This window comes from Chelonia mydas, chromosome 1, assembly GCF_015237465.2.
Source record: "Chelonia mydas isolate rCheMyd1 chromosome 1, rCheMyd1.pri.v2, whole genome shotgun sequence".
In the NCBI taxonomy this organism is placed as follows: Eukaryota; Metazoa; Chordata; order Testudines; family Cheloniidae; genus Chelonia; species Chelonia mydas.
This window is the reverse complement of record NC_057849.1, coordinates 110,142,412-110,170,305: the sequence shown is the minus strand read 5'-3', so window position 1 is coordinate 110,170,305 and position 27,894 is coordinate 110,142,412. Positions and strand designations below refer to the sequence as shown.

The following is a 27,894-nucleotide window of genomic DNA, read 5'->3' as shown; positions in this document are numbered from 1 at the left end:
CAGAGGATGATAGTCTTCGAGGCTGTCCGTCTTGTACCTTTCATGATTTCTAAATTAACTTAATCACATTTTGTAAAATTATACAGATCCTGCACATGGGAACAAAACCAAATATGGTTCGGTTTCTGGAGGGTGAATTCCTAATAGCCAAGGCTACTAGGTCAAGAAAACAGATTAATTCAGGACAGTAGGGAGTCTGAACATAACTTGCCAGTTTTTTTTCTTCTGGAATTAGCAGACATGCTATCCTTTGATCCCATGGTCATGGTTAACTAATAGTGATTCTCCTTGAGTCTTCAGAAATATAGCTAGGTGACTTCATCTGGAGGTCAGAGCACCTCTGATGGCAAGAGCTCCATGATATGGTACTTGATATCCTAATCCGTGATCATATTCCAGAAAATGCATTTGTCAATTTTATCACTGTACTGAAATAACTTTTTAGGATAGCTGGGGTTATATTCAGCCACAATATTAGCTCCTGTTACTACTTACTGTGTACCTACAATGGTCTGTTTTAGTATCGGACATAGTAATGCAAATCTCCCTCAAGTTTCATGTGCTAACATGGGGGCTTCTCTCCTAGCTGCTGCACCCAGATTAATAGACTATCCATCCTGGCCACATCCTCTTGGAAGTTTACATTTCCTGTGTGACAGCTAAGGATGGACAAATAAGGACTTGAAATCAGCTGCTGTGTAACATACGTATTAACATTATTCTGAGGCTACACAAGAGGATTAAAAATCCTGCAAACAGCGCAGGCAGGACATAGTCTCTAGGGCCATATTTGTATTAGATAATTCCTTATATATCATGCTGAGATATAGGACCTATGACAACTGTCTGTTGGATTACTGTTCCCAAATGGTTGGTTGATTACTATTACCAAGTGCAAAAAACCCCAGAAGTAAATGGTATAACTTTGGTTATAACTTTGTCACGCTAATAAAAGAATTTGCATTCTCAGACTTCACATGTTAAGTGATGTTTCTCATGTAAAAGCAACTTCATAGTTAAGGCTGCAACTATGCCACATTAGAAGATAAATTCCTTTGGCGAAAATAAATGATTGTATGGTGTGAGGTAGGTACATTAAATTAACTTTTATTATTCAATGGTGGGGTCATGGGGCTTTTTTCTTCCTCACTCTGGCCCAGCATTGCCCACTAGGCTATATAAACGATGTTTCTCTGTTAACTGCCTTCTCCTAATTAGATATTTCATGATGATGATGGTGGATACAGCAATTTGTTGATGTACACTCCTCCCCATCCCATTTAAATGCCTGAGAGAGAGATCTGGGCAGAAGTCTGAAACAGGGAAATAAACATTTTTAAGGGGTTTTCAGATATGGTTGGCATTTTACAAGCAACAGCAAAGTACTTATCACAATAACAAGGAATGGAGAGAGAGCCAAAACTTTTAAAAAATATTACTAAAAACTGTCATCTTTTGACTTAGTCCTGACCCTACAGCAAAAATAGAAATACAATTAAAAAAAAAAACAACCCTAAAAATACCTATTGATGTGCTATATTGCTAACAGCAGCATAAACAGGCAAATCTCCTAGACCAGGGGTCAGCAGCCTTTCAGAAGTGGTGTGCCGAGTCTTCATTTATTCACTCTGATTTAAGGTTTCGCGTGCCAGTAATACATTTTAACATTTTTAGAAGGTCTCTTTCTATAAGTCTATAATATATAACTAAACTATTGTTGTATGTAAAGTAAATAAGGTTTTAAAAATGTTTAAAAAGCTTCATTTAAAATTAAATTAAAATGCAGAGCCCCCTGGACTGATGGCCAGAACCCAGGCAGTATGAGTGCCACTGAAAATCAGCTCGCATGCCATAGGTTGCCTACCCCTGTCCTAGATGTTACAAATGAAAACAAAATGGCATTATAGAATCCTGAAGGGGCCTTAAGACTTCTCCCTCCCCTCTAATTCTCAGGTAAATGAAGGATTGGAGGTCTCACTCTGATCTCATTTACTATTGTAAGTTGGGAATAAACCAGTACAAGTCAATAGTTAACACTGGTGTGAAATCTGAATGGTCTTTGGTGAATTGATGATTACAGCATTTGCTCTCTCAAACCAGTGATATTCAGACTGAGGCTCTTTAATACATCTCCTACAGCTCTTTGCAGCACATGATATTAAACACGGTGTGATTTAAGTATCAACCAATCAGGCAGCTTTTATTATGTTAACCAATTGTAGTTGATAAAATAATACTTGGTCAGTCATTTTGGGGTGTGTGTGACTAAATAAATATTTCCCCATCATATTGTTGAAATATGAAAATATAGTACTACAGTAAATAAAATAATGAATTCACACTTTTGTGGCTCTCCTGGATAATGTTGATCGCTAATTTGTCTGCTGAACCACTGAGGTTTGAGCATCACTGTCTTAAAAGGAAGGAAGAAGATTGGTGCTTAATATGACACCCTTACTCTATCTTCCATTCCCTCGTGGAAAGCTTCCCACATGCTGTATGACACTCTAGCTGCAAGAAGGTGATATTTCCCAACATGAGGGGAAGTAGCAGAGGTGGTGGAAGTAGAAGTCCTGGAATGAAGGGAGAGGCATGTTACCCGTGCTCAAATTCTAGGAGAGCTCTTGGGGAAGGGAGGGGAAATCCAGATATCAAACACTTACATTGTTCAAAGGGATCTGGGGATCATAGTGGATCACAAGCTAAATATGAGTCAACAGTGTAACACTGTTGCAAAAAAGGCAAACATCATTCTGGGATATATTAGCAGGAGTGTTTTAAGCAAGACATGTGAAGTAATTCTTCCGCTCCACTCCGTGCTGATTAGGCTTCAGCTGGAGTATTGTGTCCAGTTCTGGGCGCCACGTTTCAGGAAAGATGTGGACAAATTGGAGAAAGTCCAGAGAAGAACAAAGAAAATGATTAAAAGTCTAAAAAACATGACCTATGAGGGAAGATTGAAAAAAAAAAAATTGGGTTTGTTTAGTCTGGAAAAGAGAAGATTGGGGGGACACACACACAACAGTTTTCAAGTACATAAAAGGTTGTTACAGAGAGGAGGGAGAAGAATTGTTCTTCTTGTCCTATCCTCAGAGGTTAAGAAGCAATGGGCTTAAATTGCAGCAAGGGAGATTTATGTTGGACATTAGGAAAAACTTCCTGTCAGAGTGGTTAAGCACTTGAATAAATTGCCTAGGGGAGCTTGTGGAATTTCCATCATTGGAGATTTTTAAGAGCAGGTTAGACAAACACCTGTCAGGGATGACCAAGATCAGAGGTTCTCAAACTGTAGTCCATGGACCACCAGTGGTCCACGAGCTCCATTCAGGTGATCTGCGGATAGTTCCCTCTAAGGAGTGTGCCACGGCAGCCGCACACGAGAGAATGAAGGGGCACCCACCTAATTAGCCGAGCCGCGCAGGCGTGGCTCTGCTAATTAGGTGCCTGCACCCTGGAGAAGACCCACATGTAAGGTGAGGTGCTTGCCTTGGGGGGGAGGGGGGGAATAGGGGATAGGTGGGAGGGGGTGGTGGGAATTTGGGATGCGCAAATCCAAAGCGCTTTACAATAGTTCGCTAACAGTACAAACAACATTTAGAAAGATCATTAAGTGATCTGCCAAGACCCTCAGCAATTTTCAAGTGGTCTGAGGGGAGAAGAAAAAAATGTTTGACAACTACTGACCTAAATAATATTTAACCCTGCCATGAGTGCAGGGGATCGGACTAGATGACCTCTCAAGGTCCCTTCCAGCCCTATGATTCTATGATAATGACTTCGGACTCCTAAAACTCAAATGGCAATATTACGGTATTAAGACATGATAGGGTATGTATTAGTGATCTGTTTAATGTCTCAGGGAGGTAAGACATTCCAGACATATGTTAACAAATCACTATACCATGTGGTATTATGTCTTAATGCTATATTTTAAATCTGCTTTCATCCATTTTGTGCTGGTAATCAAGGAGAAGCTTACAGTGGTTTTCAAACTTCATTGCACCACGATCCCCTTCTGACAACAAAAATTACTACACGATCCCAGGAGGGTGGACCAAAACTTTTGTCCTGCCCAGGACACAAAGCCCAAGTCCCATCATCTTGTGCAGGTGGGCCAAAGCTGAAGCCCGAGGGCTTCAGCCTCTGGTGAGGGGCCTGTAACCTGAGCCCCACCACCCAGGGCTGAAGCCCAAGGCAGTGGGGCTTCGGCCCCACACCCCAGCAAGTCTAACACCAGCCCTGGTGATCCCATTAAAATGGAGTTGCAACCGACTTTGGGGTCCTGACCCACAGTTTGAGAATCACTGGCTTAATATGTGCTTTCATTATGACAGTAGGCTGTATTTTGTGTGACTGAAGTTGATGAGAAACTTGTACATTCTGAATAGTTTTCTTAACTTTTTCTGCTTTGTACAATACTAGCAATTTACGTGACCTTAGTGCATTTTAAAAAACAACTTCGTCATCAGTTCTTTAATAATGCCTTTAATTTAACATTATGGAGTGGGGATTGATTTTAGGCTCCAGTTATAAGCGTGATTTATTTTCAGCCCACACCTAATTCCCCTTCCCACCGCCCCCCCCCCTCCCCCCCAAATAATATCCCTGAAATTTTATATGCCACATCTTCCAACGCCAAGTTTTTTGGGGAATTTTGGAAGAGCCTAAGACTTCTAAAGTTATGGTGGTCTGGTAATTGCTGTCGTTCAGTCTTGGATATTTGTTTGTGGTTCATCTGATCTTCAAAATGGCTTGGCCTAGGAACTTGAGGTCCCTAAAGTGTTTTTTCTTCAAAGAAAAATGTCGTTTAGTATTTATGCAGTTTTTGGAAGAAGATAGCGTGGTTAATAAAAACAACGAGGAGTCCTTGTGGCACCTTAGAGACTAACACACTTATTTGGGCATAAGCTTTCATGGGCTAGAACCCACTACATCAGATGCATGGAGTGGAAGATACAGGAGCAGGTATAAATACATGAAAAGATGTGCATTGCATTAATAAGTGTGAGGTTAGTCTAATGAGACAATTCAATTGACAGCAGGATACCAAGGGAGGAAAAATAACTTTTGAAGTGGTAATGAGAGTGGCCCATTTCAGACCGTTGACAAGAAGGTGAGAGTAACAGTCGGGGGAAATTAGGTTTTATAATGACCCAACCACTCCCAGTCTTTATTCAGGCCTTATCTGATGGTGTCCAGTTTCCAAATTAATTCCAGTTCTGCAGTTTGACGTTGGAGTCGGTTTCTGAAGTTTTTTTGTTGAAGAATTGCCACTTTTAGGTCTGTTATTGAGTGACAAGGGAGATTGAAGTGTTCTCCTACTGGTTTTTGAATGTTATGATTCCTGATGTCAGATTTGTGTCCATTTATTCTTTTTCATAGACACTGTCCGGTTTGGCCTCTGTACATGGCAGAGGGGCATTGCTGGCACATGATGGCATATATCACATTGGTAGATGTGCAGGTGAACGAGCCCCTGATGGTGTGGCTAATGTGGTTAGGTCCTATGATTGTGTCCCTTGAATAGATAAATATGTGGACAGAGTTGGCAATGGGGTTTGTTGCAGGGTTTGGTTCCTGGGTTGGTGTTTTTGTTGTGTGGTGTGTAGTTGCTGGTGAGTATTTGCTTCAGACTGGGGGGCTGTCTGTAAGCGAGGATTGGCTTGTCCCCCAAGGTCTGTGAGAGTGAGGGATAGTCCTTCGCGATACGTTTAGATCCTTGATAATGTACTGGAGAGGTTTTAGTTGGGGGCTGTAGATGACTGCTAGTGGTGTTCTGTTACTTTCTTTGTTCAGCCTGTCTTGTAGTAGGTGACTTCTGGGTACCCTTCTGGCTCTGTCAATCTGTTTCTTCACTTCACCAGGTAGGTACTGTAGTTTTAAGAACGGTTGATAGAGATCCTGTAGGTATTTGCCTCTGTCTGAGGGATTGGAGCAAATGCGGTTGTATCTTAGAGCTTGGCTGTAGACAATGGATTGTGTTGATGTGGTCTGGATGAAAGCTGGAAGCATGTAGGTAAGTATAGCGGTCATTAGGTTTCCAGTATAGGGTGGTGGTTATGTGACCATTGCTTATTAGCACTATAGTGTCTTGGAAGTGGACTTCTTGTGTGGACTGGTCCAGGCTGAGGTTGATGGTGGGGAAATTTATTGAAATCTTGGTGGAATTCCTCAAGGGCCTCCTTCCTGTGGGTCCAGATGATTGTCATCAATGTAGTTGAAGTAGAGTAGGGCTGTAAGGGGACGAGAGCTGAGGAAGCGTTGTCCTAAGTCAGCCATAAAAATGTTGGCATGCTGTGGGGCCATGTGGGTACCCATAGTGGACCCGTGGACTTGAAAGTATAAATTGTCTCCAAATCTGAAATAGTTGTGGGTGAGGACAAAGTCACAAAGTTCAGCCACCAGGTTTGCTGTGATGGTATCGGGGATGCTATTCCTGACGGCTTGTAGTCCATCTTTGTGTGGAATGTTCGAGTAGAGAGCTTTTACATCCATAGCGGCTAGGATGATGTTTTCTGGAAGATCACCAAAGGATTGTAGCTTCCTCAGGAAGTCACTGGTGTCTCGAAGATAGCTGGGAGCGCTTGTAGCGTAAGGCCTGAGGAGAGAGTCTACATAGCCAGATAATCATGCTGTCAGGGTGTTAATGCTTGAGATGATGGGGCACCCAGGATTCCCAGGTTTATGGATTTTGGGTAGCAGATAGAATACCCGTGGTCGGAGCTCTAGGGGTGTGTCAGTGTATATTTGTTCCTGTGCTGCTTTAGGGAGTGGGGATGTTAAAAAGATATTCTATACTAGACTTATCTAACCTCCAACTGTTGGGTGGAGGTTCCAGTTTTCAAACCTTAAGTGTCTCTTGTTTTCATATCAGGCTAATTAGGCTGAATTTGAGACCTCGTCTGCCAGCTTTCTCCCTTTTCTCATCTTCCCAAATCAGATGTGGACAGAGGGAAGAGAAGGGGAAGGTCTCTGCATAGGACCAGAAGCAGCAGTTCCTTGAAACCCATTTGCTGAGAGGAGGAGAGCTAAGCAGCAGGAGAGGAGGAGGAGAAGAGCAGCCAAGGATTGTAGCAAGACGGAGGAGTCTTTTGGTGGATGGAGGCGAATGAGTGGACTGGGAGGAAGCTGTTGTTAAGAATATATTCCTGGGCAGGGTGGGGGTGTTACTGATGGATTTAAGCAGTCATGGTGTAGTGAAATCCTACTTTGCTTAAAATATGTAGAATTTATATGTAACTCCTTTCATACATACTAGAAAGTTCATTATAGCATTTTTTTAAATATCTGAAGTTTGGCAAAAAGAAAAGGAGTACTTGTGGCACCTTAGAGACTAACCAATTTATTTGAGCATGAGCTTTCGTGAGCTACAGGCTCACTTCATGCATCTGATGAAGTGAGCCTGTAGCTCACGAAAGCTCATGCTCAAATAAATTGGTTAGTCTCTAAGGTGCCACAAGTACTCCTTTTCTTTTTGCGAATACAGACTAACACGGCTGTTACTCTGAAACCTGAAGTTTGGCAAAATTTCTTGATTTTTTTTTTCTTAACTTTTGATGTTCACTTGAGCTAAACAACTGGGGAGAAAATAACTTCGTATTCCAAAAATATCCTATGTTTTTTATTTTATTTTTTTTAAAGGCAGAATAGACCAATTTCTAAATCTTCTTGTATCAACACCACCTCTTATGGAACATAAGCTTCTTCTGTCATGTTTTAGCATGGATTTATTTCCTCCTGAAGTCAAGGCTATACTTGGGCTTCTGTCACTGTACTGCTACTCAAGAAGATTTCAAAATCCGTCTGGAAGGACAGTCTGCCTTCGAAGGGCTGATAGCATATTTGTGTGTTCCTGTTTCAAAAAGTGAACTTGCAAAAGTCAAGGCATTAGGTTATATAAATAGCAGGCAGAGCTTCAGGAACTCATGAAAGAGTTCTCTTCCTAACCTCCTTTTGAGTACTACACACAAGTGGGTTATTCTGTCAGTGACAGTTCATGAGGGACTGGTTTTGTGTATATTAGCAAGTTGTTACTTCTCAAGCTCTCATTAAACTCAATTTTTCTCCATTAGTCTTTAAAGAAAATAATGGTAACCATCATCTTCAGTATATTTTTGTACTCATATGTTTGTAATTTGCATTAGTAGGAAGTAATTTTAGTTTTAATTTTCCAAATTTAGAAAAGTTGGCAGTTTGCAATACTATGTTCTCAAATGTGCATCTTGCTATGACAATTTTATATAACATTTACATACAAAAACGAATATTAAAAATGCTGCTTTGGTTGCAATGTCAAACAGTAGAAAATTAGGAAATGCCAAAGTCATGGTTTCTTTTGCAACCTTAATTCCGCCCCTGGTGCAATGACTCTGACTTATGGGTGTTAAAGTAACTCTTTGGCATAGGATGGGAAGACTGATATACTACTACATAACAGTATTTCTGAAAACATTTATATTTACAAGTGACTTATAGCTTATTTTACTTTTAATCAAAAACTCCCAGAAGAAAACAGAGTGGTGGCCTTCACAAGGCTTTAGTTAGATTTCTTGCTTGTATTTCCCAGCTGGTGTTGAAGTACATCTGGAATCTATGAAATTCCTTTCTTTGTTCATCATTTCCTGCTTCATTCAGTGCTGTAGTGTGGGGTTCTGAAAATCTATTTCTCTAGGCTTATAAGGTGTACTCTTCTAGCATTTACTGACTTTTTAGTGATGGTCAAGTTTTTTGTGTATTTTACAGTATAGATTGACTGTACTGCTAAACTTCTAAAATGTGCTGTTTGAGAATTCCAGTCAAAGTTGGCCTCCCTGAGTCTCTGGCACTAGTTCAGCCTACTACAGAGTGTTGGAGGAGGGAGGCAGAAAAGGGAAAGAACAGAATCTGCTACATGTCATGAACGCTGCCTTTCTAAATGTCTCTCTAACCATAGAACAATCACCTGTGTGTGTGTGTGTGATAAAATTCAACCTATTGTGTAGGAAGTATGGAGTGTTACTTATTACTGTTGCTTTTTTGGGTTCTAATTTGGAAAGACTGTAACTGCCATAGAATAACATGAGTACAGCCTTGAGTGTGTTTAAAAATTAACTGTTCTTTTGAGAGCATGACTGAAGGCTTAAGTTGTGTGAGTCTGAGTGATCCAAAAACAATGTTCAGTTTAGAAAAGTGAATGCAAAGGTGTAAATTATATTGTTACAGAACTAACACCCACAAAAGAGCCTTGGGACTGCAATTGTTTTGATTGACAGAATGTAGTCTTTATTTTTAGTAATACTTTTAGGTTTTGCTGGCAAAACATCTAATAAAGAACAATATGCTTCCCTTATGAATACTTACATTCTCAGATTCTGACTCTGAATATTGATTGGTAACAGGGTCACACACTGTTTCACAGTGTGGTCTACATCTTAATAGCAGGTGCCTTGTGAACAGTTCCCTGCCTATTCATTTCTGCACAGAGTAGAGCTCCTTCTCTTCCGTTTCAAATTGTGTAATATCTCTGTGAGAACTACATCCAGTGCTTGCACAGAGAACTCAATATTAGGGAAGTATTTCTTTTATTTTTAGAAGTCCCTTTTAATGCAATTTAGCAAATAGAAATGAGGATGGGAGCCAGTACTGCCAGCTCTCCACAAACCACATTTGGAGAACTGCTGACTCCAGCTGACTTTTTAACTTTATATCTCTCTCTATGAATTTTAATGTATTTTAACAGCAATCGTATGTCACTGATTGGTTACATTAAAAGGCAAATACACCAGTCACATTATACTTAGTGTTAATGTATTTTAGCAATGTGGTGATTCACCGGTGCGGCACCTCTTGCTGGTCATCCTGGGAATTAGCTCTTCCAGCCCGGCGCGCCCTCTGCAGGCTGGTGTCTGGCCTGCCACTGGCCCTTGTGTCCCTCCCGGTGCCACTTTACCTTGGGGTGTTGCCCCCTGGCAGTGCCCCCACACTCTGGGTCTCCCCCTCCCCAGGGAACCCCCAACCCTCTATCCCCACCTTGCCACAGTGGCTACAGCCAGTCACCATCTAGCCCCCGCTCACTGGGGCAAACTACAGCCTGTAAACCACTCATCGGCAAGAGGGGTTGGTCCAGCTGCCTCTGCCTATTCCCAGGCTACCCCTCTGTAGCCCCAGTACCCTTCCTGGCCTTTAGCAAGGCCTGCAGCCTGGGGGGTTTTCCAGGCTGGAGCTCCCCAGCTCCTCTGGCCTTCCCCCAGCCCTGCTCCACTCTAGGTGTCCTGCTCAGCTCCCAGGCAGCCAGGTCCTTCTCTCCCTATAGCTAGAGAGAAACTCTGCCGGCTCCTGGCTCGCTGGCCTCTTATAGGGCCAGCTGTGGCTGACTTCCCAATCAGCCTAACCTTTTCTTGCAGCCTCAGCCCTCTCCTAGGGCGAGCTTTAACCCTTTCAGGGCTGGAGCAGGGTGACTACCCTGCTACAGTATGCAATCCTTTGAGGTATAGAAAGTATTTTCTTTTGCAACGTATGCAAAAGAAGTTATTTAGCTATGCAATATCAGAATCTTAAGTAGGTAAGTGACATTCTTCGGTTATTGGGTGGTGGTGGGGGTGTATGGGTAAAGGTTACTGTTGGTACACTATTCTTTCACTTAAACAACAATAAAAGCCCTGATCAAAATGACATAGGGACAATGATCATGTGAACTGGGTATGGTGTGGAGATGGCACTTGCTTCGGTAATTGCCTATAATCACAAACAGCTCAAAGCTGAAAATATATTAATGCTGCTTGACTATCAGCTGATGTGATGCAGCTGATCCTGTGGGGAGACTGTGAGAAGAAGCTGACTGCCATGCCAATATGATAAGGATGGATACATGGCTCTATTGTACATGTATATGTGCACTGCTTTCTAGTGGATAATATTGTCTCTCAACTGTCCAGTGTCTAATAGTGGAACATTGCATAAAAAATATTGCAAAAGATTGAGGTTTCAGACCAACCAAGGGGAAGAGGAAGCCACAGTCCTTCACCCCAGAATAAATAATAGCCCAGAGCACTCACCTTGGATGTTGGAGACCCCAGTTCAAGTCCCTGGGGTGGGCTCTGTGCTATAGTTCTTTTTGTGCAGGAAGAAGGTATTTAGTTAAAGGACTATTGCTGGAGGTGTAAACTGCTTTCTGGAAAGGAAGATGCTGATACTTTGGGGGCTACTCTAGGTCTTCCACATTGATCTAGGTGCCAAAACAACCTTTTACTCAGCTTTATTGTGGGCTCCAGGAACTGATCGGGGGTTTATAGACTTAGCCATAGACAGCTTAATCTTATTGCTCTCAGTCTGTACTCTTTAGATAATCCAGATGGGATGGTGCAGTCTCGTACCATTGCAAGGTATTAAATAATAATAGTTTGTAAAATGAACTAAGTGGGCCAGGTCATGCTTTTCAGGTGTCGCTTTTCTCAATTCATTAATTATCTAATTTCAGTGCTAAATGAGTTTTTCCAGATTGAGAAATATGACTGGACATTATGGCATTAGTCTGCCTAATGACCCCTTGAATATTTGTATTAAATCTTTCCTCTAATGTATCTTATTTATATTCATGATCATTTTCAGCCTACATTCCTAAGTTTACTGGCAAACCTAGAACGGATATTTAGAAATTATAAATGTGTATACACACACCCTCTTAAAACAAACAAACAAACAAAAAACCTGTTAAAAGACCATCATTAAGATTGCAAAGTCAAGCACTCAAAAGCCAGGAATGCCAAAATTAAGGTTGCCTGTGCAGCCTTAATTTGGTCCCTTTCTTTTTATGCATTATGATAGTATGGGATTGTGTAATTAAATGTACTTATTCCCGCCCCCAACAGGACCTCTACCTCAATCAGTGCACAGCATGGGCAGTGCTCATTTAATGAGAACCTATTCAATATTTTGTTTTCTCCTCAGTGTTCAGTGTGTAGCCCCAGGCCTTATTTACTGTACACTGTCCAAACCCTGTTCTGGACACAGAATTATAACTTTTTCTGGGGATTTTCCATGGTGTTTATCTCTATGCTATCTAAGTGTTCATAAACATTACTTTATTTTCAGAATATCCCTGTGAGATGAGGGAGTGTTAGTTCCCCATTATAAAACAAGGATGAGCCACAGGGATTGATTTTAAAAAAAAATCCACTAATTTTGTGTCCCCAACTTGATGTATCTAGGACCTGATTTGTCAGAGTACATAGCACTTCATATGTTCAAAGCACAGCTCCCATTGACTTCAGCTATACCTGCGATTGGTTAGTTCTTCTGCAAATCAGGTTCCAGGGTCTCAAGTCAGGAATTTAGAAAATGAGGAACACCCCATTAGTGACTACCTGTAAAAAGTTAAGTGACTTGCCCAGTGTCACACAGAACTCTGTACCAGGGGAAAGGATAAAATCCAGTTCTCCAGGATAGCATTCAACTGCTTTAACCAGGAGACAGTTTTCTCTTCCTACCATCCCCCTGCCTCATTCACTACACACCTTCACAACAAATTAGGCAGAGGTCCTACAGACAAGTCTCCTGTAGTACACAACCCTGATTAATCCCCAAAGCGCATCCATTCGGTGCCCTGAGTGATGAAGGGAATAAAATAGCATTTGATGATGTTTCCTGGACCAGTCTCTCTCTCTCTCTCTCTCTCTTCTCTCCCCCACTTTCCTGGCTTCTTGTCCTCCATTCGGTTCAGGCAGCATCTTCATCCAATGCTCCTGACTCAGAGCAACCAGGAACTGCAATTGCAAGGAAAGTCCTGCTTACTCCCAGGCTGGAGAACCATGGACAAGCTCTTTGGGAAATTAAGATGCAAAGCTCTAACAAGTGTCTGCTGAGTATGTACAAACTAATTTTTGTCCCCCCAAAGGCTTATAACTTGGCCAGATTTGGGCATATTTTCATGAGGATGCTGAAAGACAGATCTTCAACAAAAAGGCCACTCTACCAAATTTCAGTTCTCTGCTCTGACTTACTTTTTTATGGAGTGTTCTCGCATCGCTGCACGTTGCAACATCCATTCCCTCACTTCTTCAAACTGACAATATTTGGTCCTTTTAGTATTGCAGTAACACCTACAGACCCCAGTTAGAGATCAGGTTTATTGTGCTTGGTGAAGTAAGCACACATAATAAGGACAGTCCTGTCTCACTTTCCAATCTACCAATGTAGTGAAGCAGCATTCTAGGTTTCATAAATGTAATAACATTACAGGCTCAGCCAGTCACCTTACCAAAGAGTTCTGGGTCATTATATTTGAAATGTAAGCTTTTGCTTAGCCTTGGTACATGCAACTCTTTTGAAATATTTTCTCCGTGTCTGTCTACATAAGAATGGCCATAGCGGGTCAGACCAAAGATCCATCTAGCCCAGTAGCCTGTCTTCCGACAGTGGCCAATGCCAGTTTCCCCAGAGGGAATGAACAGAACAGGAGTCATCAAGTGATCCATCCCCTGTTGCCCATTCCAAGCTTCTAGCAAACAGAGGCTAGACACACCATCCCTGCCATCCTGTCTAATAGCCATTGATGGACCTATCCTCCATGAATTTATCTAGTTCTTTTTTGAATCCTGTTGTAGTCTTGGCCTTCACAACAGCCTCTGTCAAGGAGTTCCACAGGTTGACTGTGCATTGTGTGAAAAAATACTTCCTTTTGTTTGTTTTAAACCTGCTACCTATTAATTTCATTTGGTGGCTCCTAGTTCTTGTGTTATGAGAAGGAGTAAATAACACTTCTTTATTTACTTTCTCCACGCCAGTCATGATTTGATAGACCTCTATCATATTCTTCTCCCCTACCCCCAGTCGTCTCTTTTCCAAGCTGAAAAGTCCCAGTCTTTTTAATCTCTCCTCATACAGCAGACGTTCCATACCCCTAATCATTTTTGTTGTCCTTTTCTGAACCTTTTCCAATTCCAATATATCTTTTTTGAGATGGGGCGACCACATCCACACGCAGTATTCAAGATGTGGGTGTACCATGGATTTATATAGAGGCAATATATTTTCTGTCTTATTGTCTAACCCGTTCTTAATAATACCCAACATTCTGTTCACTTTTTTGACCGCCACTGCACTTGCAGTGGATGTTTTCAGAAAACTATCCACAATGACTCCCCAAGATCTCTTTCTTGAGTGGTAACAGCTAATTTAGATCCCCTCATTTTATATATATAGTTGGGATTATGTTTTCCAATGTGTATTACTTTACATTTATCAACATTGAATTTCATTTGCCATTTTGTTGCCCAGTCACCCAGTTTCGAGAGATCCTTTTGTAGCTCTTCGCAGTCTGCCTGGGACTTAACTATCTTGAGTAGTTTTGTATCATCTGCAAATTTTGCCACCTCACTGTTTACCCCTTTTTCCAGATCATTTGTTGAATAGGACTTGGCCCAATACAGACCCCTGGGGGACACCACTATTTACCTCTCTCCATTCTGAAAACTGGCCCTGTATTCCTACCCTTTGTTTCCTATCTTTTAACCAGTTACTGATCCATGAGAGAACCTTCCTTCTTATCCCATGACTGCTTACTTTGCTTAAGAGTCGTTGGTGAGGGACCTTGTCAGAAGCTTTCTGAAAATCTAAGTGCACTTTATCCACTGGTTTCCCCCTTGTCCACATGATTTTTGACCCCCTCAAAGAATTCTAGTAGATTGGTGAGGCATGATTTCCCTTTACAAAAAACATGTTGACTATTTCCCCAACAAATTATGTACATCTGGGTCTGACAATTTTGGTCTTTGCTATAGTTTCAAGCAGTTGGCCCAGTACTGAAGTCAGGCTTACCAGCCTGTAATTGCCAGGGTCTCCTCTGGAGCTCTTTGTAAAAGTTGGCATCACATTAGCTATTCTCCAGTCATTTGGTACAGAAGCTGATTTAAATGATAGGTTACAGATGACAGTTAGTAGTCCTGCAATTTTATATTTGAGTTCCTTCAGAACTCTTGAGTGAATACCATCTGGTCCTGGTGACTTATTACTGTTTAGTTTATCTATTTGTTCCAAAACCTTCTCTAATGACACCTGAATCTGGGACAGTTCCTCAGATTTGTCACCTAAAAAGAATGGCTCAGGTTTGGAAATCTCCCTCACATACTCAGCCGTGAAGACCAATGCAAATAATTCATTTAGTATCTCCGCGATGGCTTTATCATCCTGGAGTGCTCTTTTATCATCTCAATCATCCAGTGGCCCCACTGGTTGTTTACCAGGCTTCCTGCTTCTGATGTACTTAAAACATTTTTTGGTATTACTTTTTGAGTCTTTGGCTAGCTATTCTTCAAATTCTTTTTTGGCCTTCCCAATTATATTTTTACAATTCGTTTGCTAGAGTTTATGCTCCTTTCTATTTCGGTCATTAGGATTTAACTTCTGATTTTTAAAGGATGCCTTTTTGCCTCTCACTGCTTCTTTTACTTTGTTTGGTTAGCCACTGTCAGGGCTGATTCCCCACTCTGGCACTTCAAGTGTAGAAGGTAGGGGCCCGCAAGGATTCTAAAAATTAATACTGGCCACTCCAGGCTTGTATTAAACTTCCAAGGTTACAGCTTTTCTCTGACCTTGGATGGGTACATGCTGCCACCACCCAAATGCAAAAAACCCCTCTGAGAACCCAGGAAGGTTCACTTGAGAATCCCTTCCTCTGGGATACCCTCAAGCCCTTTCACCCCCCATACCCCAGGGAAGAGTTGAGAAAGAAAACCAAGGAAATCAGCTGTTGCCACCAGCTAATTAAACAACATGGGCACAAACCTCAGGCTATTGCTAGATTTAAAAAGAGCAAATACAAAAGTTAAGAAGCAAAAATAGCTTCCTTGAGGTCCAGTTTAAAGGTTACAAGCAAAACAAAAGCACCTGGAGTTAGCACAGAGGAGTCCACAAGCCATAAAGAAATAAGACGTAAACCCAATCGTGTCTTCCTAGACATTTCCTGATCTACTTACATATCTGGGGTTCCAAATGAATAGTTTCTAGGTATGATCTGATGATTTTTCATACCTGGTCCAAGCTCTTACAGCATAGTTCCAGCCCTGTCTCTGCTCTCCAGGAGAACAACTGACAGACAGAAAAAGGGGAAGTTTTTTTTCCAAATTTTTAAAAGTTCTAGCCTTCCCATTGTCTCTTTTGGTCAGGTGCCCACTCCATTCCTTTTACCTATGCAGGGAGACTTTTTAACCCTTTACAGGTAAAGCAAGTAGAGAACAACTAGCAAGAGGAACTTTATAGCTAGCTGGCTGTCCATAAGAGAGCTACCCCACCCCCCTTCATTTATCAGAGCCCCGTGGTGGCTCTTTTATGGTTCTCTTACCATGTTTTAAAATTTGAGGTATATATTTAAGTTGAGCCTCTATTATGGTGTCTTTAAAAAGTTTCCATGCAGTTTGCAGGGATTTTACTTTTTGCACTGTACCTTTTAATTTCTGTTTTAACTAACCTCCTCATGTTTGTGTAGTTCCCCTTTCTGAAATTGAATGCTACTGTGTTGGACCACTGTGGTGTTTTCCCCACCACAGTGATGTTAAATTTAATTATATTATGGTCACTATTACCAAGTGGTCCAGCTATATTCACCTCTTGGACCTGATCCTTTGCTCCACTAGATCTAGATAATTATGATCACAAGGACCAAATAGTATTTGAGTACCTCCCCACAGTAATGTTGTTTAAGGAGGTATTATCCTAGTTTTATAGTGGAACTGAGGCACAGAGATTAAATGTCATCTTCTCCAGGTCTTGTGAGAAGCCTATGATGGAGCTAGGAATTGAATATAGCTGGAGCTCCAAGAGCATGCTTCTCACTGTCTCTTCATTAACCTCTTGTTTACAGTAGCTTTTCTCTCCTAAAACTTTGTGCTGACGCATCTCCGCTGCTGGCAGCAATGGTAGAAATCTTTCCGAAGATAGAGGAAGTAACCAGAGGATGGCCATTTTAGACTTGATTCTGACCAACAGGGAGGAATAGGTAGCAAATCTGAAAGTGGGAGGCAATTTGGATGAATGTGATCATGAATGATAAATGTTATGATTCTAAGGAAGGAGTGAGAGAAGCAGAATCAGGAGAATGGACTTCAAAAAAGGAGACTATAAAAACTCAGAACTGATAGTACAGTCCTGTGGGAAGAAAATCTAAGGGAGAAAAGGAGTTTGGCAGAGCAGGCAGTTTCGCAAGGAGACAGTCTAAAGGCATAACTGCAAATTATCCTCCTGTGAAGGAGAGCGCACACCATATGGGCCTCTTACTATTCTTTCTGTCCAGGAGCTCTTTAATGAACTGAACATGTAAAAAGAATCCTACAAAAAATGCAAACGTGGATGAATCACTAAGGAGGCATATAAAAGAACAGCACTAGAGTGTAGGGACAAAATCAGAAAGGATAAGGTACAAAATGAATTATGTTTAGCAAGGGATATGAAAGGCAATAAGAAGAGGTTCTTTAAATACATTAGGAGCAAGGGAAAGATGAAGGAAAGTGTAGGTCCTCTACTTAGCAGAGAAGGAGAGATCATAACTGATGACATCAATAAGGTTGAGGGGTTTAATGCCTATTTTGCTTTGGTCTTCACTGAAAAGGTTAGTGGTGACTAGATACTCAACACAATTAATATTAGCAAGAAGTTGGGAGGAATACAAGCCAAAATAGGGAAAGAACAGGTTAAAGAATATTTCAGTAAGTTGTATGTATTCAAATCTTCAGGGCCTGATGAAATTCATCCTAGCGTACTTGCTTCAGGTAGTTCCTCAATCTCAGAACGGTTAGCAATTATCTTCAAGACTTCAGGGAGGATGGGTAAGGTCCAGGAGGACTGGAGAAGGGCAATCATAGTATCGATCTTTAAAAAGGGGACCCAGGGGATTTTTGACCAAAAATAGCTCTGAGCACCCCCATTATAAAAATTGTTCCAGCTCCCCTGTCAGGAATGGTCTAAGTTTACTTTGTCCTTCCTCAGTGCAGGGGGCTGTACTTGATGGCCTCCCTAGGTCCCTCCCAGCCCTACATTTCTATGATTCTATGGAAAAGGGAAGTGTAGTTACAGTCGTGGGGAATATTGCTACAGTGTTGTGTAACACAGTAACTGTGGCAATAAAAGACATCCTGTGGTATGTTACAGCAGCTAAATTTCACTTTTTTGTGGGGAGTGATTTATTTCATCTTCTGTAGTTACTCTTAGTTGAGAGGATGCGCAATTTCAGAATTTTTTTTTTTATTGTGGAGCGGGAGGGAGTGGGGCAATAGATAGCACTTGTGATTTGCTTTCAGTTACCTAATTTTATAGTGATGGTTAACTGGGCTGTTGAGAGAATTAGAAGAAAACTCTCCCTTAAATATAAGCATTTAACCCTTTCTGCTGTTTTGTTTTTCTCCATCTCTTTTTTTCTTCTTCTTGCATTCTGTGTGGTTTTCTTTCACCCCCTCCACTTAGTTCTTCTAGTGTCTAGTTTTCATGCAGCAACATATTTTAATGAATTATTTTATTACCTCCTTTTTGTGATTTGCAAATCTTCGTTTTTTGGTGTATATGATGCCCATATTCTTCTTCCCCTCTCAGCTGTCCTCTCTCCCCAGTATGCCAGTACTGCTGCTCTGGCCGGGAAGAGGAAGTTGTTAGAGTAATGCAAGGTCTCTCTCTCTCTTTCTCAGCAGAGTGAAACTGGTAAGATTGCACAAGTTTCTCTCTGTTGTCTCTATGGGAGCAGCACAGGAGGGGAGGATGCATAGAATGTCCATGATCTTATGCTAGAGATTAACCCCCGTGTGCAACCAGTGGGTCTTAAGACCCAGAAGAGGGGTGAAAGAAACCTGATCATTTTTGGGTTTCTTGCCTCTTTGAAAAGCAAGGACACGCTCACATAACAGTTCTGAGCACCATTACTTCTTCCCCAGAGGAAGGTAGGTATAATGATCTTTGTTCAGATGGGAGAGTGGAGGCATGGAGAAGTGACCTGTAGCAGGTACACAATCTTGGACAGAGCTGGGAACCAGAGCTCCTGACTTGTATCCTTTTACATGGACCATACTGCCTCCAAGCTATTAATGTAATTAATGGTAGTTCAGAATTTGAAGAAGAAAATGCTCCAAAATAATCTACCACTCCCAAATTTGAAAGCACTCCCTCTCCTTCTCTCCATATGTACAATAGTGCATGCATGAAATTTATAAAAATGACTGGTAATATGTCATTTTAAAATGAAAGAATTGTAGAGAGATCTGAATAGACAAAACAGATGTTTAAGCCTAAAAAGTTAATGAAGCATGGCAAATGGGATTTAATTTGAGGGAACACAGCTAGAATTTACTCATCATAATGTTATATCCTTAAATCCTCATTAGGGAAAAAGCTAGAGGAAACAGTTGTTAACAATATAATATTTGTGGTTTGGGTAGGGTGACATGTAACTTAATAGTACAAACTGTTTTAAAAATTCTGGTCTGAATTGAGTAACTTGGAAGATCCAGCCCCAGAAAAATGGGAAATACTGAAGGATCTGTAGTTTGTTCTGAATAATGGCTACATTCTGATGAAAGCTTCTACCACAATCGATTATGTGCATTTAAAAGAAAAAAATCTGTAGCATGTGTGCTGTAGATCCCTATTGCACAGCAGCAAGTGTTGCAGGATATTGGTGATGTGAATGTGCTTGCTTCTCTGAGATCACAGGCTAATAAGCAGTGAGATTAAGTAGGGACATAAGGAATAAAAGCAATTACCCTAAAACACTTCAAGAAGGTGGCAGAGAACCTGACATGAAACTGGGCTACTTAGAGGTGCAAACTAAGATTCTGAATATCAATCCCAGAAAACATTTCTGTTGTTCGGAAAGGTTTCTTCTACTAACCACTTCAGATACTGCTAGAGACACAGCACTGCAGCATAAATGAATTAGATTAAAAACCTTTGTTTGGACTGAAAGATACTGCAACAAGGAGGAAGTGGAGAGAGCTTAAAGGACACGTTTATCTGGCAAAGTGGCTCTTTCCTTCCCAATATCTCCTATTTTGTTATGTTGTAATATTTATTCAATATAAATCTTTTATGTGTGCTGCTTATAGTTTATGCCTTCTGGTGCTAACAAACAGCTTCATTTTAGATACATTAGATATATCATTGTGGTCAAGAAAAAAGCTTTACAAAAGAATGGAATTATTTGACAAGAGGTGTATGGGAGTTGGGGAAGAGGCGACTTTTGCATTCTACTACTTCCTACCCATCCTTATCCTTTCCGCAAACATCTGTTTGCGTAAAAATAACGCACACACATCTGTCAATGAATACAAGAATCAGATTATTTTTTAGCTAATTATTTTGTAAGGGTCATTTTCTGTAGATGGTTAATTTAAACCTGACAGCTATTAATGTGATTTCCTCTGGGCATCGGGGAAAGTAAACTCACTAAATGAAAAGGAGACAGGTTTATCCCTTTTCTCAATATATAAATTAGTACTCCTATTGACTGTATAAACTAAAACGAAAGGCACTGTTAAACTAGTGCAGCAGTTCTCAAACTGTGGGTCAGGACCCCAAAGTGGGTTGTGATCCTGTTTTAATGGAGTTGCCAAGACTGGCGTTAGACTTGTTGGGGTCCGGGACCAAGCCTGAGGGCTTCAGCCCTGGGTGACAGGACTCAGGTTACAGGCTGAAGCCCTTGAGCTTTGTGCCCCCCACCCCCACCTGCCCGCGCCGCAACTGAGGCGGTAGAGCTCAGGGGGGTGGGCTCAGGCTTTGGTCCCCTGTCTTGGGGTTGTGTAGTAATTTTTGTTGTCAGAAGGGGCTTGCGGTTCAATGAAGTTTGAGAACCTCTGAACTAGTACTAATGTGAGAGGTGCCCTAGGAGAGACCAGGTGGGTGAGGTAATATCTCTGATTGGATCAACTTCTGTTGGTGAAAGAGACAAGCTGTCACACTTGTACAGAGCTCTTCTTTGAAGAATTGGCTTAAAACATTTTTGATCAGCAGAAAAGCACAATTGTCTACTTGGTTTTACTGTGGTTAGCAAGATAGCTGTGGTTATCTTCATGGTATATTTTTCTGTCATGTGCCCTCATGTCTGCACTATAGTTATCACCACAGCAAGAGTTAGGCAACTTGGCCACAATGGCAGACGTGTGGCAAGAGCAGAAGATATTTCTTGTATTTGGGAGTGAAGCCTGTGGATGATGTATTGGAATACTTGAGTTACTTTAATGTTCACTTGCCATAAACAGAGGAAGTGGTGATTCATGTAGTCCTCCTTGACGCACAGCCAGAAAGGCATGAGTATCTCTGACACTCTGTTGGCTTGCTTGAGGTTGTGAGTGCATTGCACAAAGTGACTGCTAGGTCACACAATCCAATAGCACTCTGCTACTGGAATGGAGATCTGAATGATATGATAGGGCCGGCTGGGGGAGAATATTTTGGTTCTGTGGTATTTTTTTTCTTCACTATCTGTACATTTTTTCACCATTTATTAATCCTAGAAATGGGTTAGTAATTGTTGAACAAACTATTCAAAGATCAAAATTTAAACTGTTGTGAAGCAGATAATTTACTATGAATAAAACATGGATGCTATTCCAGACTCTTTAAATTTTACTTTATTTTTGTATTATACTTTGAAGGATTAGCACTGAAACAAATTTGTTGAGTGCACTATTGAAAAGGATAACAATCTTTTTATCTGCACCTGAATTCTAAAGATAACCAGCAATATAAACAGCAGAGAGATACTATCCCTTTGGGTGCCCTGTCAAATTGGAAATCACGTGTCTGAAAATTTGGTACCTATTATAATTTTTCTCTGGTGTCCTTTTAAACATTAACTGGGCAGCAGGGAATCTCTCTTTATAAAGGCTTTTTAGAGGAATTTTAAAATAAGCTGAGAGCATGCTATTTAAAGGTAACTGTACTGACAGAAAATTCCAGATGGGAATTTTAACTACTCTGAGTTCAGTACAGCTATTAATCCATGGATTGGATTGGGCCAAGTGCTTAATATGGCAGGACATATACATTGTTTGGTGGCAGACATTTATAATTTATATATTGAGTTGCATAATAGAGGAGACAATTATTTAACAATTAGTATTTTTGTATAGAGAAAAACCTGGATGTTTTTTCAACGTACTGTAGAGATATGCAGTTTTGCTTATTAATTGGGGAACGAACATTTCAGTATTGGGCAACTGATAAAACAGCTTTTTTGTGATCTACTAAGCATGTATTTAGATTAATACACTGTTACTCTACTCTCAGGAGGAGAATATGTAATTATAGTGGATGAAGCATTAGATGTCATAAGAGATGACATGGAGCTGTGAGTGGTTTTTGGCTTTTACAAACCTGATGAATGTAATTTTCAGTTGTGTTTTTGTTGTATGACTTTGTTTTTCTTAAGTTAAATGATTTAATTTCCTTTTTTGTGGGGGAGGGGGAAGAGAGAGACTGTGTGTGTAAATGGTCCATCCTCAGTTGTGGCCCCCTTTACAATTTTTAATTAGTTACAGCTGCAAGAGAATGATGTGTGTTTCAGTGTATATTATTTGAATGGCTGCACACTGCTGTGATCAATTAAAAGACCGAGATCCTCCTGCTCTCACATTTATGAAAGTTTTTTGTTTTGGTTGTGGGGAGCAAGATCATAAATGGATTTCAAGCAGGAAAAGTTCTGGAGTGAACACTTTCACCTCTGCATCCTCCCTCTCCCCACAGCACAAACATATATTTTTGCCTCTAGGGAAATAGCAGGAAATAATAATTTTAGCTTTCACTTTAAATTACTTAAGTGATAGAGCCCTCAAAACTACATATCTAGGTACCATCAAGAAAATGATTTCAGGAGGTTGCCTCTGGTATATCTCTAAATGTGACGGAGTACGATCATTTGGCATGGCTGGTGTGTGTGTTGGGGAGTATAAAGAATGAATTGGCACAAATGCATAGTTCTTTCTTTTGGTTTTGCGTTTTTTTTCTGTGCCTGATAAATAAAACTGGCCTCTAGCCTTTCTGATTATACAATTTAGATTTTTTTTTTTTAAATGGTACAACGGCCAATGTAAAAACTGAGGTAGCATGCAATTTCAAAAGATGTTAACTCTTTATTTGTGCCCCTTTCTGTCCTCATGCTTACAAGAATTCACTTGAAAAGTCAGTAGGTACTATGACAAATTGGGTGTTCCCTCTGTACCATTTCTGAATTGTGGATAATTATGAAATTGTATCATGAAATTACTGTCAGAGAGAGCCTGTATGTATGTGGATCCACCATGAGTGAGTTAGCAGTGTTGTGTCATGCAGGCCAGAAACAATGGTGAGTGATCAGCACTCAAGGATCATCTGAGGGCAATGGGTTTGCTCTAGCAGGGAGAAGACTTACTCCTCCCATCTGAAAGGAGTGAGGTTTGAGAGTACAGAAAGTTACTAGGAGGAGAAGAAAAGGAGAAGGCGACTAGGCCAGGAGTCTATAAAGGGACACATGGTGGGGAACTGGGGAGAGAGCCGCTTTGCATCAGATTAAGAAGAGGGGGGCTACTGCAGGGGCAGAGTAGGCCAGGGGACAGAGGACCTTGCCTGCCTGTCTGCCTGCCAGAACATATGATCCCATAAGGACTCACAAAGGAAGGTGAGCTAGTGAGGGAGTTATGTTTGGGAATTGTTGTGTGTGATCTGTACTCTCCTGTACTCGATGTTATTAACTATAAAAGAGCATAAAGGTGTTAGATTGTACAAAGTATTTGTGAGTTGACTGCTTCACAACTGCTGTGTACCCCTGAGAGAGGTAAACTGTAACCAGAAGCTTCCCATCTCTGGGGTGCAGTTCTGGAAGAGGGAGTCTGAAGGGTCAATGCTGTGCCCAGAGAGGCAAGGTGGCTGGACAGCAGGTTCCAACGTTTGGACGAGGGTGCCAGATAGGTGTACTCACAGGGCATAGACTTTCTAGGAATCCAGAGATTGGGGTGGTAGCTGGGCTCTGTTCAGGCTTCAGGAGCTTGAAATGCACTGTGGATCCAGAGCACAGAGGCTTGGATTCCCCTCATAGCAGCCCTGGTGAGTGGCCAGCACAGCGAACTCACTAGGATTTGGGACAGTTACATTGTAATGTACACTGACTATACATAAAGAGTCTGGGAAAATGGCAAAAACTCAATTTCCTTTCCAGTCTAAACTTGATACAGTACTATGAGATGCATTGGTGAGACCTGAACTCTGGATTAGCAGAGGGTCAGTGTGTGGCATACTCCTATAAGCACTATGTGCAAATGGCAGACTGAAATTTAGGACAAATCAGTGGTTTCCTTTCTATCTTTGAAGTGTGTGGTTGTACACATGGCTTGCATTCTTGTTCTAAAATTTCTGCTTACTCTAATTTAGGCTGTTTCTTCTATAGGCATATTGTCATCTTGCCGAGAAGTTTGTGTAACATTGTGTGTTGTTTAATTTAAGAATTTCAACAGGCAGTGTTTGTTTTTAATAATATTTAAAGGAGACAATTAGTGAACTTAAATATTTTTCTTTATAAAGTTTGTTTTTAAGAATAGAATGTGCATAAAACATTTCCCTAATTAAAAGGATTTTGTTGTTGGTATGTAACACCATAGCTATGGCAAGGGGAATGAATCCATAATTTAGGAGTCACTATTTTGGGGTATAATTAAAAATTGGTTTCCTGCTGCTGTGTCATATGTCTGTAATCTTGATTACTGAAGTAGCAAAGAGTACACAGTTTGTATCTTTTGAAGATGCTGATGAGTCAAAATTGCACCAAAGTTCTTAACATCTGTGGCTAAATGATCTTCCTGCCACTTCTGAAAACACTCCCAGATTTCACTCCTATTACCTGTATGACACAGAGGTGATGATCTATGTTCTAAGTACATCCAGGATTGCCTCTATTGTAACACCTTCACTGTGATTTTTTTTTTTTTTTTTTTTATTTAGGGTTCTGCACAGATTGCTATAGTTGAGGATTCTTTACGTATACAATGCAACTTTGATATGCATGCTTTTTTTTCTACAGGTGGTGCTTTCTCTCTTTAGGAGTTATCATATTGAATTGTTGCATACTCTTCTGGCAAAGTATGTTGTAAAAACGCTATATAGTACCCCATTTTGAGATGCATGACAAGAAAGACATTGTATAAGTCTGGTGGTGCTAGCTTTGTATTCTGGGTTTCAGGTTTTTTAAATTTGGCTATCTCTTATTACGCTACCATCTGTTTCCTTCTAGTCTGAAGACTGTCGACAGCTGTTGTAAATAATCCCAATCTAGTATTTTAATAAAGCCGAACAGGTTAGTGTATCTTGAGCTCACATATGTGTTAGTGAGTGAATCCTCCCTTGAGAGATGCCTATGTTTCTAGTGAATGTATAGAAACTACAGTATATTCATGCCCGTAGAATAAATTCAACAATGGCATCACATCACAGACACTATGTTGGTAATTTCATGTTTAGCATGCATTGCCACATCTATGAAGACATATTTGGAATTCATTTTCCATTTTTAGTGCTCTGGAATGACAAAGGGTTGATTGTGGACTTCGTTTTCCAGGATATTTCATATGATCAGATGCTACCAGGGTGAAATTTGTGGTGACTAAAGTGGCTTTTCATTTCTGTGTAACATATATAGATCAGAGACTTTGCTGTCTGAACCCATATTTAGTGAGCCTCTTTAAAGAAGCTAAATTGCAATCTCTTTGGGTGTGCATGTCATAAATTTGTTACTAATTTACAGTTTGAATTATACATCTTACTAGAAAATAGCAAGGAGTTCACTGTTGCTTACTAAAAACCCTCCCTTTCTGATTTATGTAGTCTGGAATGGGGTGGGTGTTACATTTTTGAATTATTTTAAGACATCAACTTGAAATCTAGTCAATTTTTTAAAAAACAAACTAGTTTCTTGTCCAGTACCTGCCCTGAGACCCCTGCCAATGTTTGTGATTTCACAATCACATTTTCCTATTTAAAAGAATATTTCTTCTTTGTGTCAGCAAAAGCCCACACCCACCAAGAACCCAATTTTGCAAATTGTTCCATGTGTTAAGAGAGTTAGACTATGCACAAATTACTGCTAAATGTAGAGAGAAGAAACTCCTGAGATAACTATAATAGTGGGTTGAAAAAAAACAAAAACACATTTGGCTTGTAAGTTGATGTCCCTTTTTCTGAAAGCTATTTTTGCCTGCCTTCTAGAAGATCCCTTCAGCTAAACAGAGGCCTCTGAGTTCTGTTTCCCCACATTAAATCAAATATCCTATGTTCCACTTCTAAATTCAAGACAGAAGTATATTCGCTACAGGATTGAGTAGCCCTGGAATTTAAAAAGAAGGGACTAAGAAGAAACAAAGCCCTTTTTTGCTTAAACCAATAAAAGTTTAGTAATGAGATACTGTACATATAAAAAGAAGTCAGAAGGGAAGAAGTTTCCCTAGCTGAACATTTAATATTTGAATCCCAAATAGCTCGTTGTTTTGGATCTAATGTCTGAATTCTGATCTAATAAAATACACTTTGCCGTAGAATTCTTATTGACCGGTATGTGCAGACAGTGTACAGTGAGGCATGGAGTGTAGCAAGCAGTGCCTTGGCACATCAGAGGTGAGCTTATGGTATGCTGGCTGGCTGACACACACGTGCTGGACAGCATCTTAAATCTGTAGCTTATTGAACTCTCCCAAATTCTAAAACTTCTAAAATGTAATCTATTAAATATTAATCTGCCAAAGAAAGTAGCCCCACCGTGGCTGATAGAAGTGGGATCAGCTGTTTCATGTTTTAAATCCCCCGCTTCTGCTGATGAGAGCACCAGATGGAGCAGGAAAATGCCATCAGCTTCTCTGCTCTCATTTCATCCTGCACCTCCAGTCCTAGGTGCCTCCATATTTTCCCCCCAGCTGTTCGCTCAGTTTTCTCCTTGGCTTGTCCTCTCTCCATGTAGCTTGCTGCCATGTGCTTGAGGCAGCCTCCTACTTCCCATTCACAATGCCCTTACTTTCGTCCTTAAAATGAACACCCTTCATGAAGCCACCTTATGCTGACTTCTTTGGGCACAAGAAAGTGCAGTGACAGTCAGTGAAGTGATGTGCTTTGGGGGTAGCAATCCTGGCTTTTTTCTAAAATATGTTAAGTAATAGCGGTATATGTTTATGGCACTATTTATACTTAGCTTTGAGCCCCTCCCTCCTACTTGCTGAGGAGAATGGGCCCTCTTCCCTACCCCTCTTTGTTACAAGTGTTGGGGATTTCCCATCTTCTTTTATTCCATGGTGTCTGTATGGATCCTGGATGGCTTATTTTCTTCAGTTCTTTCTTCCTCTAGCCTCCAGTGCAGTTAGGTGTTGCTCTGATTACTGTTCCATCCCCAACCCCAAGACCAAGCAAAGGGAGTGCTGATCTGCATGGTCTTCATGGCAGTGGATCCAGTCACACAGTATGGGTCAGAATGACTGCACCTATGGGAGACTCCCTGCAGCTACACTTCAGTTGCAAGCTTTGCCCCATCAAGCCTGCTGCACCTGATGGAGCAGTGGTATTAGAAACTCGAGCACATAATGACAATACGTCAATCATGCTTGTCATTGAAAGAATTGAAAACACTTTCCAAACATTCTCACAGCATTCCTTTGGGAAACTGAGGCACAGAAATTAAGTGTCTTATGTGCAATGACAGCTGAAATCGGTGCCAGAGCTGGGAATGGAACCTAGACTTTTAACTAAAAGAGCCGCCATCTGGCATAAGGAGACAAGAAGCCAAAGCAGTTCTTTTAAATGTAAGAGCTTAATAGGGTGACTTGGTGTCCCGATTTTATAGGAACAGTCCCGATTTTTGGGTCTTTTTCTTATATAGGCTCCTATTGGTGTCCACCCCCGTCCCGATTTTTCACATTTGCTGTCTGGTCACCCTAG

The 27,894-nt window shown here is 40.8% G+C and overlaps 1 protein-coding gene across 2 annotated transcripts in view; it reads left to right on the top strand.

Annotated features, from left to right (window-relative positions):
* RASA3 (RAS p21 protein activator 3) overlaps window positions 1-27,894 on the top strand; it is a 254,071-nt gene that overhangs the window by 66,590 nt on the left and 159,587 nt on the right. The gene's annotated exons all lie outside the window — the stretch shown is intronic.